Here is a 13,470-nt window from a genome sequence, read left to right as displayed (position 1 = left end):
GAGTCATCAAGGTAACACTACCGACCCCCTCTATTTCTTTACAAATTGTTTCATACATCCATACGTGCATTCATTCCATAAGCCCATGCCCCTGGATGATTCGGGCCCTAAACCACCTGGGGACTTGGGAACTAAGCATCGCACATGCAGCGAAATGCATCACAATGCTCTGTGTTGCGTCATAAAGCGGTAGCTGCCTCATTCAACATGAGCAACGACCGACCGAGGTTCGAAGGCTGGTCCACAAAGGGCTTGAGGCCGCCCCACGTCAAACAGAGCTAGGAGAGAAAAACATAGATGAGCCCCATGCAGCCCTTGCCCAGTCTGGCAGACAGGGTCATCTCAACCTTCTTGTTCAATCCTAAGCCTCTACCAAGCCCACAGAATCTCCATCAAGGGGAGACCGTCAGGCCACCCGGGTTGGTCTCTGGAATGACCTAGGCATCTGCCAGGTTGCAGGTAAAGGAGCAGTGGAATGTCACAAGAGGGCTATGCTGACCCTGTCATGAACGATGGACCCAGATTCCACTCGATCATACCCGTTAGCGAACTCACCGAGCGTGTCACTCGAGCCCGAGCGATTGGGACAAGGGACAAAACTCAGCCCCTCCAGTTGTGAGAAACTAAGGACGGGGTAATGCACACAACTCAAACCGACCCCTACCAAAGCCCAACAGGGCTCGAGGGCTCAAGACACAAAACGCCTGGGTCTGTGACCCCAAACTCACCCCATCTAGCTACGCTTCGACTGCACTCCAAAACTACCTGGGTCTATGACCCAAAACTCGCCATATCCATTGGCTACGCTTCGAATGCACACAAAAATTGCCAGGGTCTACGACCCCAAACTCGCCCCATTGGGATCCACAACTCCGACTCGCCCGATCCCACAGCGCGCACCGATGCTAGGATCAGCGAGCTCCGTCTCAACCGATCCCTAAACTAACTAACTAACTACCTCTGCTGCACGGGCTGTACCAAGGCTAGGATCCACGACTCTAACTCATCTGATCCCACGGCACGCACCAACGCCAGGACCTGCGAGCTCCGTCTCGTCGGATCCCTAAACTAACTGCCTCGCCCGATCCCACGGCATGCACCGAAGCTAGGATCCACAAGCTCTACCTTGCCTGATCCCAAAACTAAATGCCTCAGCTGCGCAACGACGCCTTGGTTGACAATTCTGTCTCAACTAAAAAATACACACGCACGCCCGCTAACAAACACCCACTAGACGATTCTGCCTGAATCGCCCGGAGGCTTAGGGGCTACACCCGCGGGTGCGCTCGCGCGCACCCACTAACAAAACAAAAACCTCCCCCGCTAGCAACACAAAAAACCCCCCAGATGATTCTGCCAGAATCACCCGGGGGCTCAGGGGCAACACCCGCGGGTGCACTCGTGCACACCCATCGTCAAGATAAAAAATCGCCCAGACAATTCTGCCCGAATCGTTTGGGGGCTCCTGTCGGGTTCATAAACCCGGGGTCCCTCATGGACCGGCTTCCCAATCAGACAACGCGCAACTCATGGACCGACCCAAGTATCAAAACAATAGGCTAGAAGGGCGATCCAATCACCGACCGGAAGGCCTAGCCGAGGAGGAACAGCAGCCCTCCTCTCCAATCGGAGCGCACACTTCAATCTCTAGCCCACCTCCAGACGGCCTCTCCGACTGAAAGGCCTAGCCGAAACACTACTTCCGACTCCGACCCCATGTCTCCGACCGGGGTACGCAAAAACCCTGCTCACCACTCTTCTCTGACTGGCGCAACCAGAGCCGACTAGGATCGAACGACTAGGGACGCCCACCCGGAAAGGACCAGGGAACGAATGGAGAAAGCAAGGCAAGGCGCACTAGTTGAACCATGATACCAGGGACTATACCCTGTACACCTGTAGAAATAGTACTCTACAACTGCCTTGACACAAATAGTATTGTAGGCGCCGACATTTTTCCCTATAGTATTGTGGGCGCCATTAACTCCCACATGGTAAGGCTCCACCATATGCCTCTAGGCATCGACAGTGTTGTGGGCGTCGTCATCTACCATACCAAGTGAACATGGTGAAACCCCTCACATGCCTCTGGGCATCAACAGCATAGCAGGTACCGACATCTGCCATACCCGAACAAAACGACATAGCCTCCCACGTGCATTCGACATCCAATAGTGTTGTGGGCGCCTACCATCATCCTGTACCTGCAGGCATGGGCAACAAGGTTTATAAGCATACGTACTCTCTCCCTCTCACTTGTAAGGCCATCCCCTTCATCTATAAAAGGGGATGTGCTCTCTCCCAACATTCAGGTTCACTCAAGTAATTCTAGATTCATTAGATCAATCAAGTTCACTAGTTCACAACCACAGAACCACCAGGTTTGAACCTCAAGCACACGCTTGAACACGTAGCTCATAGCGGAGCTCCTGTCGCTCTCGCCCCTTCCAACAGGAGTCTGACCGGACCTTTTGTACTCTCCATCTTTCTTCTTCTCGTTTGTAACCCCACTGCAAACTTCGAGCACCTAGGCTCAGGAATAAAGTCACCGACCGACTCGAACTGGACGTAGGGCACGTTGCCTGAACCAGTATAAACCCTGTGTCATTGAGTGCTAGGCCACCTCCGATCACAACGTACGATAAAACTACAAATATTTACTTGTTGGTCACTTTCTGCACCAACAGTTGGCGCCGTTCGTGGGGAAGACGCTGTACGTTCAACACTTTTTGGTCATCGGATGGCCCACTTTTCCGGCATGGGCAACAAGGTTTAGAAGCATACGTACTCTCTCTCTCACTTGTAAGGCCATCCCCTTCATCTATAAAAGGGGATGCGCTCTCTCCCAACATTCAGGTTCAGTCAAGTAATTCCAGATTTATTAGATCGATCAAGTTCACTAGTTCACAACCATAGAACCACCAGGTTCGAACCTCAAGCACACGCTTGAACACGTAGCTCATAACGGAGCTCTTGTCGCTCTCGGCCCTTCCGACCGGACCTTGTGTACTTCCCATCTTTCTCCTTCTCGTTTGTAACCCCACTATAAACTTCGAGTACCTGGGCTCAGGAATAAAGTCACCGACTGACTCGAACTGGACGTAGGGCACGTTGCCTGAACCAGTATAAACCTTATGTCATTGAGTGCTAGGCCACCTCCGATCACAACGTACGACAAAACTACAAATATTTACTTATTGATCACTTCCTGCACCGACAGAGGCAGTAGAAAGAACAAAAAGCAGGACAATTTAAAAAACATAAAAAAAGGAAAAAAGGAAACCGTGAAACTTAATCGCTCCTTGAAAACTTCCAAAGGAAACAAAAAATGAGGAAGTAGAAAAAACAAAAAAAAAAAGGAAAAAAATTCTGACCTGCCGAATTCAAACCAGCGACCTAAGGATTTAGGTAGCATGTCAACTACAGTCCTCCGCTCTATCAACCGAGCTAAGGTCAGTTGTGATGTTTCTTGTTTAAAATAACTTATAAAGAAATGACATCGTTAATCAACATTGATACTGTTAGTTTCAAAATGATTGTAAACCCTGTCCAGCCATATATTTAGGTGTCACCTTGGCAACAACTTCACTGGGGACTGGATTTAGTCATTGGTTGATAATAGTACTATTAATCTCTTTGTCCTAAAGTACAAGGTAGGGAAGGCTGAAAATTGGTTCCAAATTATAAGGTATAAGAATGATTTACAACATCCGTGTGCGCTTGCGTTTTAAGCCTCATCCATCCATGTCTTCTAAATACCATCTTGTGCAAAATAACTTATAATTGACAACTATACTATCGACGGCATACATGCATGTCTTTTTAAACATGTCTTCTAAATACCATCTTGTGCAAAATGACTTATAATTGACAGCTATACTATCGATGGCATACATGCATGTATTTTTAAACTAAACATGTTTCTAGAAAATTAAGTAAGTTGAGAACGAAACTAACTAATTGATGAGTGATAAGTTTGTCTTTTGTCAAACTTTTATTTGGTCCTAAAATTGTCTGGATCCCTTGTATTAATTTCAGAACCGAGGGAGAATATAAAACGGAATCAATATGGTGATCATGATATTATGGAATTACATTTTTAATAACCAAATAAAGGTTCCTACTTCAACCTCTTCGAATACTATAGCCATGGCCCCCGCCACCACAAACACTAACACAATTGTCATAGTTTGGTTGATGCCGCAGTTTATCACACCAAACCTTTCGTAAACTTTTGTTGGGACAAGCGTCCCGAACAAGGCTGAGAGTAGAAGGCTCCTCGAAGAATGCTAGCTAGAGAAGGTCCCTCGGAGAAGGCCGACGGGAGAAGGCCTCTAGGACAAGGCTGGCTGGAGAAGGCCTCCCGGAGAAGACCGACGGGAGAAGGTCACTCGGAGAAGGCCTCCCGACGAAGGCTCGGCCAAAGAATGTCTGCCAACGAAGGCCTGGCCGGAGAAGGTCTCCCAACGAAGGCCTGGTCAGAGAAGGTCCGCCGACAAAGGCTGGTAGGAGAAGGTCCGCCGATGAAGGCCTGGCGATTGTTACGTATGAAGGCTCCGCGGAGAAGGCTCCATGAGTAAGGCTCCGTGGAGAAGGCTTCACAATGAAGGTCTAATGCGCAGGCTCCACGGAGAAGGCCTTGCGACGAAGGCTCCAACATGTGAGAGGGGAGAATGAGGTAGTGGCTAGGGTTTGCGAAAAGTGAGTGGGAGAGGAGAGAGCCCTCCTTGTCCTCATGCTCTTAGCATTATATAGGCAAGCGGCAATTTACAAGTGACCCCTTGGTTTAGGTGAGTTTTACATGCCACTTCAATGACGCTAGTTGGGCCTCTTCTAGGGGGACTTAGCTCATATGAATGTGGACTGTCCCAACAACTGTGACTGCCACAAAATCTTTGGCGAGAAAAGTTGAAGCAACACTTATGGCAAAGTTTGGCAAAAAAAGTCTATGACATGTGGGACAAGGTGCTAAGAAAGTATGGCATGCCGTAGTTATGGTAGTGAACTAAACAGCTAACAAAAAATAACTGTGGCATGACACGATGTGGTCATGAACCAAACAAGCCCTAGAAACACAGCAAAAGAAAATTTTGATATCATTGACCAATTCGCTTGGGGTGTGGAGCGTGCTTTACAAGAATGGTGGATGAATCCAGGACAGCGGCAGCATTCATCAACTTTCTAGTGCAGATCAACGTGCCTGCGTCGGCCATCAAAGGCGCTAATCAAGGCCGGCCGGTGAGGGACGGAAAGAGAGGGGATCCGTGGTTGAAGAGAGTGGAACCACTATGACCCATGACCATGCGGAGACGGTGGGCGTGAGGCAGGAGCGCTAAGAGTCAACGAGACCTCAAAAGTCAGCATTCCTCCACAGGCGATTCCTTTCGTCCGCCCAATAGGCACAAAATCAGTGTAAAATCATTGCACCCTGCTTTACGGCTCATCCAAACAATCATTTAGACGGTCTAAGTATTGCAAAAGTTCGAGATCTGTATTTAGCCCGCGTCCGAACGCGGGTGCCAGCAGCCCAGCACCTTATTTCACTACTACAAAAAAAACGTTTGTAGCAACGGGACAATTTTTTTTAGGAGCGGCTGGTGATGGAGCCGCCCCTACAATGGACATGTTCGGAATCCACGAGACCAGCCGCCCCTACAAATGATACAGTAGGGGCGGCTGGTGATATGAGCCACCACTACAAATGGGTCGATTTGTAGAGGCGGCTCACTCACCAACCGTTCCTGGTGTTGCGATTTGTAGGGGCGGCTCAATCACTAGCCGTTCCTACAAATCACACTTGTTCATCATTAATCATCATGAACAACTGTGATTTTTCTTTTTAATCTCTGGATAAAATTTGTAACTAGTTTTTTTCCTTATACTAACTTCAAATGTGATGATTTTTTCCTAAAATTTTCTAAAACCATGCCCTATCAAGTTACTGTGTTGATTTGGTCATTCTTTTCGTTTGACAAAGTTTGAGCAATTTAAATTTTCAAATTTAAAAAATGACAAGTTCTAACAAGATTTTTAAACACCAAATGATTTCAGCTGAAAAAGTGATGAATACCAAAGATGTATAACTCATAAAGATCTACAACATTTATTTTGGTTATTTCTTTATCTAACAAAGTGATAATAAACATTGTTCACAAATCAACATGTCTCTCATATAGTTCATTTCATGAACTATATGATAGACATGTGAATTTATGAGCAATGTTTACTAAAGTGATCAAAATAAAAGTTGTAGATAGTGATGAGTTCAATAATTTTTATGTTCACGACTTTTATAGTTGAAATCATTGAAGGTTTCAAAATCTTGTTTGAAGTTGTCATTTATTGAAATTCAAAATTTGAACTGTTCAAATTTTGTCAAATGAAAAGATGATCAAAATAAAAGTTGTAGATAGTGATGTCTTCAACAACTTTTATGTTTATGAGTTTCTTATTTAAAATCATTTAAGATTTCAAAATCTTGTTTGAAATTGCCATTTATTGAATTTTAAAATTTGAACTGTTCAAATTTTGTCAAATGAAAAGACAATCAAAATAAAAGTTGTAGATAATGATGTGTTCAACAACTTTTATGTTGATGACTTTCTTATTTGAAATCATTTAAGTTTTCAAAATCTTATTTGAAGTTGTCATTTATTAAAATTCAAAATTTGAACTTTTCAAATTTTGTCAAATAAAAAGATGACCAAAATATAAGTTGTACATGTTGATGAGTTCTACAACTTTGATGTTTACAATATTTTCATTTTAGATCATTTTTTGTCTTAAAATTCAATTCGAAGTTCACAAATTCAAATTTTAAGTATCTGCATCCTACTTATTAATGTAAGTATTAATGTAAGCCGGCTTTGCCGGATCTTTCAAAAAATAAATCCCACCCACCATAATATGAAAAATAATAATCTAAAGGCATATCAAGGCGAACCGTCACTCCATCCATCGACAAAAAAAACCCCTTTCTCGCTCTCTCTCTCTCCGTCTCTCCCCAGGTCGAGTCGCGGCGCGACCAAGGCGACGGCGTGGGGCGACCTCGGCGGTGGCCGACCCTTCGCGCGGCAGCAGCCTCCCTTGTCCTCCTCCTCCTACTCCTCCACCACGCCCTTTCCACCTCGCGATGCAAGGCAACGGGTCGCAGCGGCACAAACGGCGGCCTAGGGTTTGGCCCCTCTGTTGCTGTAGCATCCGGTTTTAAGAACAAAACCAGATACACACCATATGTGAGCCTAGGAAGTCAAATCTCATATATAGCTACAAATAAGGATAATATCAATAGACAATGCTCAATATGTAACATACATTGTATAGAGAATATAACCTTAGATAGCAAACAACGGAAAGACAACTTTGATCTTCAGGTGAAGACTCCAATTCCACAGGGACAACTGACTGGTTGATCACAAGCCTAATTCCTCAAAACTCTAGCAATCTAGTACCCATCTGGGATTTTGCCAAAGTAGTAAAATAAAACAAGCATAAGCTACTACCGCTTAGCAAGCATAACATTAGGGGATGTAGGCTCAAAAGGCTTGACACGGTTGAACTATGGTAAGCACTTTTAGTTGGTCATATTTTATTATTAATCATAAGTTGCTGAGTTATGATTAGTCTCCCAAATATGAATATTTAGAGATATCAGCAATTTAATCACAACCCAAACCATCCGAGAAACCAACTATTCAGTAAGGATCCAGGCCGCTCGTGACCGTGAACACGACTGATATATCAGTTTTACACTCTGCAGAGGTTGTACACTTTCACCATGAGTCGTGTTGCCCATATGCCCAGGTTAATTACTCTCAAACCACTTCCAAGGTGAGCAGGCAGGGTACACTATGAAGCTTTTCCCCAATCATTCTAATAAGGAGCAGTCGCTAAGGATTCCATCTCCCAAGTGTTATGGAGTCATCTCCAAAAGTGGCACTGATACATGCAGCATAGTACACACCCTAGGGATGAGGCCCACACCCAGCCTAGTATGCCCCTCTTACCCTTTCAGTAAACTGCTAGAAACTAGAAAGAGCAAGGTACTAGACTAAAACTAGAGCCACGTAGTCCTCATGGTTGTACTATAAGTCCTGGGTTGTCACTTAAAGATAAGTCCTTATGGAGAGAAACTAGAGCACCCTAAGAAACGGCCCAATGCTCTAGCCCCCTTGGTTCCATGTTGCTAAAAAGCATCTTTTAATACCATGTTGCATATATCTTTAATTGTATTCTTTAGTCAATATTGGTTGGAGCAAACTGAGCATACTACCCACATGCAAAACCCATAGGTAAATCAAGGATAGGATAGTCAATATCAAGGTAAGTAGACTCCAAGTGGTTCATTAACATATGCATATGAATTGAGATTACATTAAAGTGAATAGGTAACAAGGAGCCTCATATTATACTTACCTTAAACACCGATCCTTCGATAAGCTTTAATCTTCAACGTTCTTCTTCTTCTTTTTGATCACCACGTATATCTCACCGACTGGACGAAATCATAAAGCACCACACAACAATCCATACAATCATACACGAAGCAAATAATAGTTCTATATTAGAACAATACACCAAACATAAAATCAAGATGAAAAGTTTGTAAAATGAATGTACGTCTTGCTACGAACACACAGACGTGGAAAACACGCTAATCGGAGCTACGGTTGGAAAGATACAACTACCGAAAGATCTACTCATAAAACTATTAGCTTCATGTGTTTTAATTATATAAAAACATATATAAGATATTTTATAGATAATATAAATTAAGTCAAGTTTAAGTTTGAATTATAATACTAAAGTAAAACAAATCATATTTTATTTATAAAACCCAATTGCATACTTATTATTCAATTTAGAGTTTAAACCATGAAATTCTAGAAATAGTGACATGGTAACCACTATTACTAACACGTAGATCTCGTTGCTATGAATCTAACGCAACTTGAATGGGTCAAAACAGATCTAAAACACATAATATATGAAATAAACAAGATTTCCTTTATTAAAATAATAGATTAAATCTAACCTTGAATTTTAAAAGTTAAAAACATACTAAATAGTAATATGAACATGTAGATTATGAAATTATGAACCTAACACAAGTTGAACGGGTCAAATCAGAGTTAAAACGAAGAATTATGGCTAAAACAAAATCAGTGGCAAATCTGTAAATAAGTGAAAATGTATTTTGGGTCTAAACCGAAGAAACTACGCTTTCCAAAGAAGAAAATGTAATCTGTAACTACGCTTTGGACCATGGGTTCGATATTAAAATACGCAGGGGCTCTTTTGCAATAAAGCCACGTGAAGGGGTATCCACCGATTGAGGCCATTGGATCAGATCTGGGCGGTACGGATTGGATCAGGGGGTGAGATCGGCTGGCGGTGAGGTGGGTGACGGCGGCGCCATGGCTGGAGCAAGGAGAGCTCACCGGCAACATTCGTTCTTGGCCTACAGAGCATGGTTTTTCGAACGGGAAAGTCCGGGAGAGAGAGGAGAGGATGGGGAACTCACCGGAACCGAGAGAAGAGAACAGGGAACAATGGAGGCGGCACGACGCTCGACGGGCGGTGGCTCTCACGGCGGCGCTTAGGGCTAGGTGACTACGAGCATTCGGGTGACGCGGTGGCTCGCAATCGGGTTAGGCGAGGGCGGCGTGGGCTCGGCTTCGGTATTTAAGAGGCCAAAGGACGTGGGCGGCACGACACCGAGGCGTTGCGACACCGGAGTCGGGCGGCGTCAGCGTGGTGGTGTCTGTCTTGGGTATGAGCAGAAGGAGAGGGATGGAGCTGATAGGGTGACCCCACATGTCGGCGTAGGAGAGAGGGAGGGGATGCGCGGCGCGGATAGCTACGGGCCAACGCTTAGCTAGGCCGCTGCGGAGTGGACGTGGGAGATGGGCCGGCGCCAAGGGAGTAAGGGGAGAGCGCGCTGGGCCGGAGATAGGAGGCCCACGCGGGTGAGAGAGGGTTGAAGGCGAGCAGCTATGGCCTTTGGCCAGCAGGCTGGATAGAGGGGGAGCAGGGCAGGCCTTCGGGCTAGATTGAAGAGAGAAAATTTTCCAATTTCCAAATCTTATTTTTTTCCCAAATTCAAATGTAAACCAAATCAAATCCAAATGGGGTTTCAAATATACATTTTCAACACAAGTAAAAATAAGGAATTTTAGTAAGTCTTCCCAAAAATAATGTTTACAACTTTTTAAATTCTTTTATTTTTAAAATTTCTTTTCTTTTCTTCAAAGCCAACTTCAAATTTATTTTTCAAAAGCATTTTGAATATGTTCAATTTGAATCAAATCCACACAGTTCAAAGAAACAAATGCACCAGCATGTATGCACAAACATGTTGCTAAACCTTTTGATGAATTTTAATTTAATGAAAAAATTTATTTTCCTACATTTTATGTGCACAAAAATTCACAAATAATTCATTTTAATTCTATTTTCAAAACAGGCAAATTTTAGGGTGTTACAGTCACCGGTCCTCCCCACGGGTGTCCAGCTAGATCGGCGCTGCGAGCAGCGATGGGCGGCACGCGGGCTGGATGGCGGCGACCCACCCTCGCGCCCAGCTCTCTCCATCTCTCCTTCTTTTGTCCGTACAGGAAGCAGGTGAGAAATTTTTTGCCCTTTCATGACCTAGGGTTTGCTGGGGGTGGATTTGATATTGATGGGAGTGGATGAGCCGACTATTGCAACCGAGGTTTCAAGATGGAGATGAGCCGGAGCAACAGCAGCCCTCGATGCCATGGTTAGAGCTGCTCTCCTTGCTCCATTGTTGTTAGCATGCTCCAATTTTAGTTCGCTGAATTATGGTTCTTGTGCAGATTTATTTGACATTTATTGTGTTTTGGTTCTAAATTCCATGTTCCACAGGTACATATTTTTCTTTTCTTCTTACAAAATTGACCATGTATCTTGATTATGTCCACTCACCTATTTGGTTTTTATCTACTGTATAGGTCTACCTTTTTAGTGGAAAATATTAGTTCACTTACATTGTTACTAAATTACGTTAATCGATAGATGCTAACCTGATTCTCTTTAGTTGTTTATATTGTCACATCATAGAACGTTTAGATAAACCAAGTACTTGATATATTGTGCAATTGCAGATGTATCTTGATTATGTCCATTCACTAATAGGCATCATCTTGTTTTAACTGTAGTATTCCATAACCAACCTATTTGGTTTTTATCTACTGGATAGGTCTACATTTTAAGTGGAAAATATTAGTTCACTTCCGTTGTTACTAGATTACGATAGTTGTTAGATGCTTGCCTGATTCTCTTTAGTTGTGAATAATGTCGCAGCATAGAACGTTTAGATAAACCAAGTACTTGATATATTGTGCAGCTGCAGGAAAACAAGTTTGTTCACACTTCTTTTTTCAGCTGTTGTATTTTCAGCTTTAGGACAATGGTGGATTAGGCCCTGCTTTACAGGTACACATGTGTGTGCCCAGCTTACCATTTTTAAAAGACAAAGTTCAATTGGTTATTGGTTTATCTCCTGCCATTCTGCCAACCATAGAACGCCAAACATGTGAAATTTGGTATTTTCTTACCAAGTTTGATCCTGTTGATTTAGCAACATGACTGTAGTATGTCAGCATCGGTAATGCTTTATTGGTCGCTGGAAATGTGTTTGGTAACTGTTCATTCTACAATATATCATGTGCTTCGAGCAAGCCCCCTCAACATGATTTATGACAGTGTAGTAATATACTAATATTATTGCCCGGGAAATTTTCCATCCTGACTTTATAAGTTAATTTTGTATTTTTTTTATCTTAACTCACAAAATCAGTATTTAATTGGACCTGTACGAAGTATTTTTGTGGTATATGTAAACCTGAATATGTTCCTAACCATTACCAAGGGTCTCGACCATCCATACATGTAGCACCCGGTTTTAAGGACAAAACCTGATGTACACCATATGTGAGCCCAGGAAGTCAAATCTCACATATAGCTACAAATAAAGGTAATATCAATAGACAATGCTTAAATACATAGCGTATTAGTATAAGAAATATAACCTCAGAGTATAGACAGCGGAAAGACAACTCCGATCTTCAGGTGAAGACTCTACTTCTACAGGGACAACTGACTAGTTGATCACAAGCCTAATTTCTCTAAACTCTAGCAATCTGGTACCCATCTAGGATTTTTCCAAAGATTAAAAAGTAAAGCAAGCATAAGTACATGTCATACTCATCAAATATAACATGGGGTTCATGAGGCTCAAAAGGCTGACACTGGTTAACTGCGATTAGCTTTTAATTGTCACAATTTTAGCATAGGAGTAGCAACAAGTTTATCATAAGCCCATAAACAAATGATCAGGTAAATATGAATAATGAATAGCATAAACAGTCATCATTAAGGAGCATATTCATCATCAGTATCATCCATGTTCATCATCATTAACCGTTAGTGATCATCTATTCCGTAAGGGTTCCAAGGCCACTCGTGACCGTGAGCACAGCTGATATACCAGTTTTACTCTCTACAGAGGTTGTACACTTTCACTATGAGTCATGATTTACCCTTTCGCCCGAGGCGGCCAACCTCTTGACCCATTACAAAGGAAGGTCGGCAGGGTTCACTATGAAGCCTTTCAAAGATTCGTCTAACAAGTTAGGGCCGCTACGGTTTCCCCATCAGTAAGCATGAACCCTCCTCCAAGGACTGACTAACAAAATACAAAGAAACCAAAGTGCACCCTCTTGGCAGACCGAGATCATACAAACCGGAGCCCCTCTTGTGCCATAAAGGTAACCTCTAACAAGCTAGAAAATGTCCTCATACTGAGCTAAAGCCAGAACCATATAGCCCTCACAGCTGTACTATAAGTCCTGGATGATCACTTACAGATAAGTCCTTAGGGAGAGGAATCTAGAGCACTACAAAAATAGCCCAATGTTGTAGCCCCCTGATTCCATGTTGCTAAAAACATCTTTTAGTGTTTATTGCATATTCCATTAGTCAAGTTACAAGATCATGGCTTTAGTTGAGCACTAGCATCATACTACCCAATACAATACCCCGTAGGTAACAAGGCACAAGGTACAAAATACTAGGGAATCCTTAGTGGTAGTTAAGGTAGACACATGTAGTATGAATTAAATGATTATACTTGCCTTAAAACTCTGATGTTCTTTTAGTCTAAACCTTCAATGGAACTCCTTGATCAACACGTAAGGTTCATCGACTGGACATGTTCATAAAGCACCACACAAGCATCCATGCAATCATACACGAAGCAAACAATAGATCTAAATTAGAACAGTACACCAAACATAAAATCAAGATGAAAAGTTTGTAAAATAAATCTACGTCTCGCTATGAACACACAGATGCGAAAAGCACTCTAATCGGAGCTACGATGAAAAAGATACATCTACCGAAAGATCTACTTATAAAAGAAAATATAAACCTAAACATATATAAGAT

Source organism: Miscanthus floridulus, chromosome 3 (genome assembly GCF_019320115.1).
Source record: "Miscanthus floridulus cultivar M001 chromosome 3, ASM1932011v1, whole genome shotgun sequence".
NCBI classification, from domain to species: Eukaryota; Viridiplantae; Streptophyta; class Magnoliopsida; order Poales; family Poaceae; genus Miscanthus; species Miscanthus floridulus.
Note: the sequence above shows the minus strand (reverse complement) of the source record.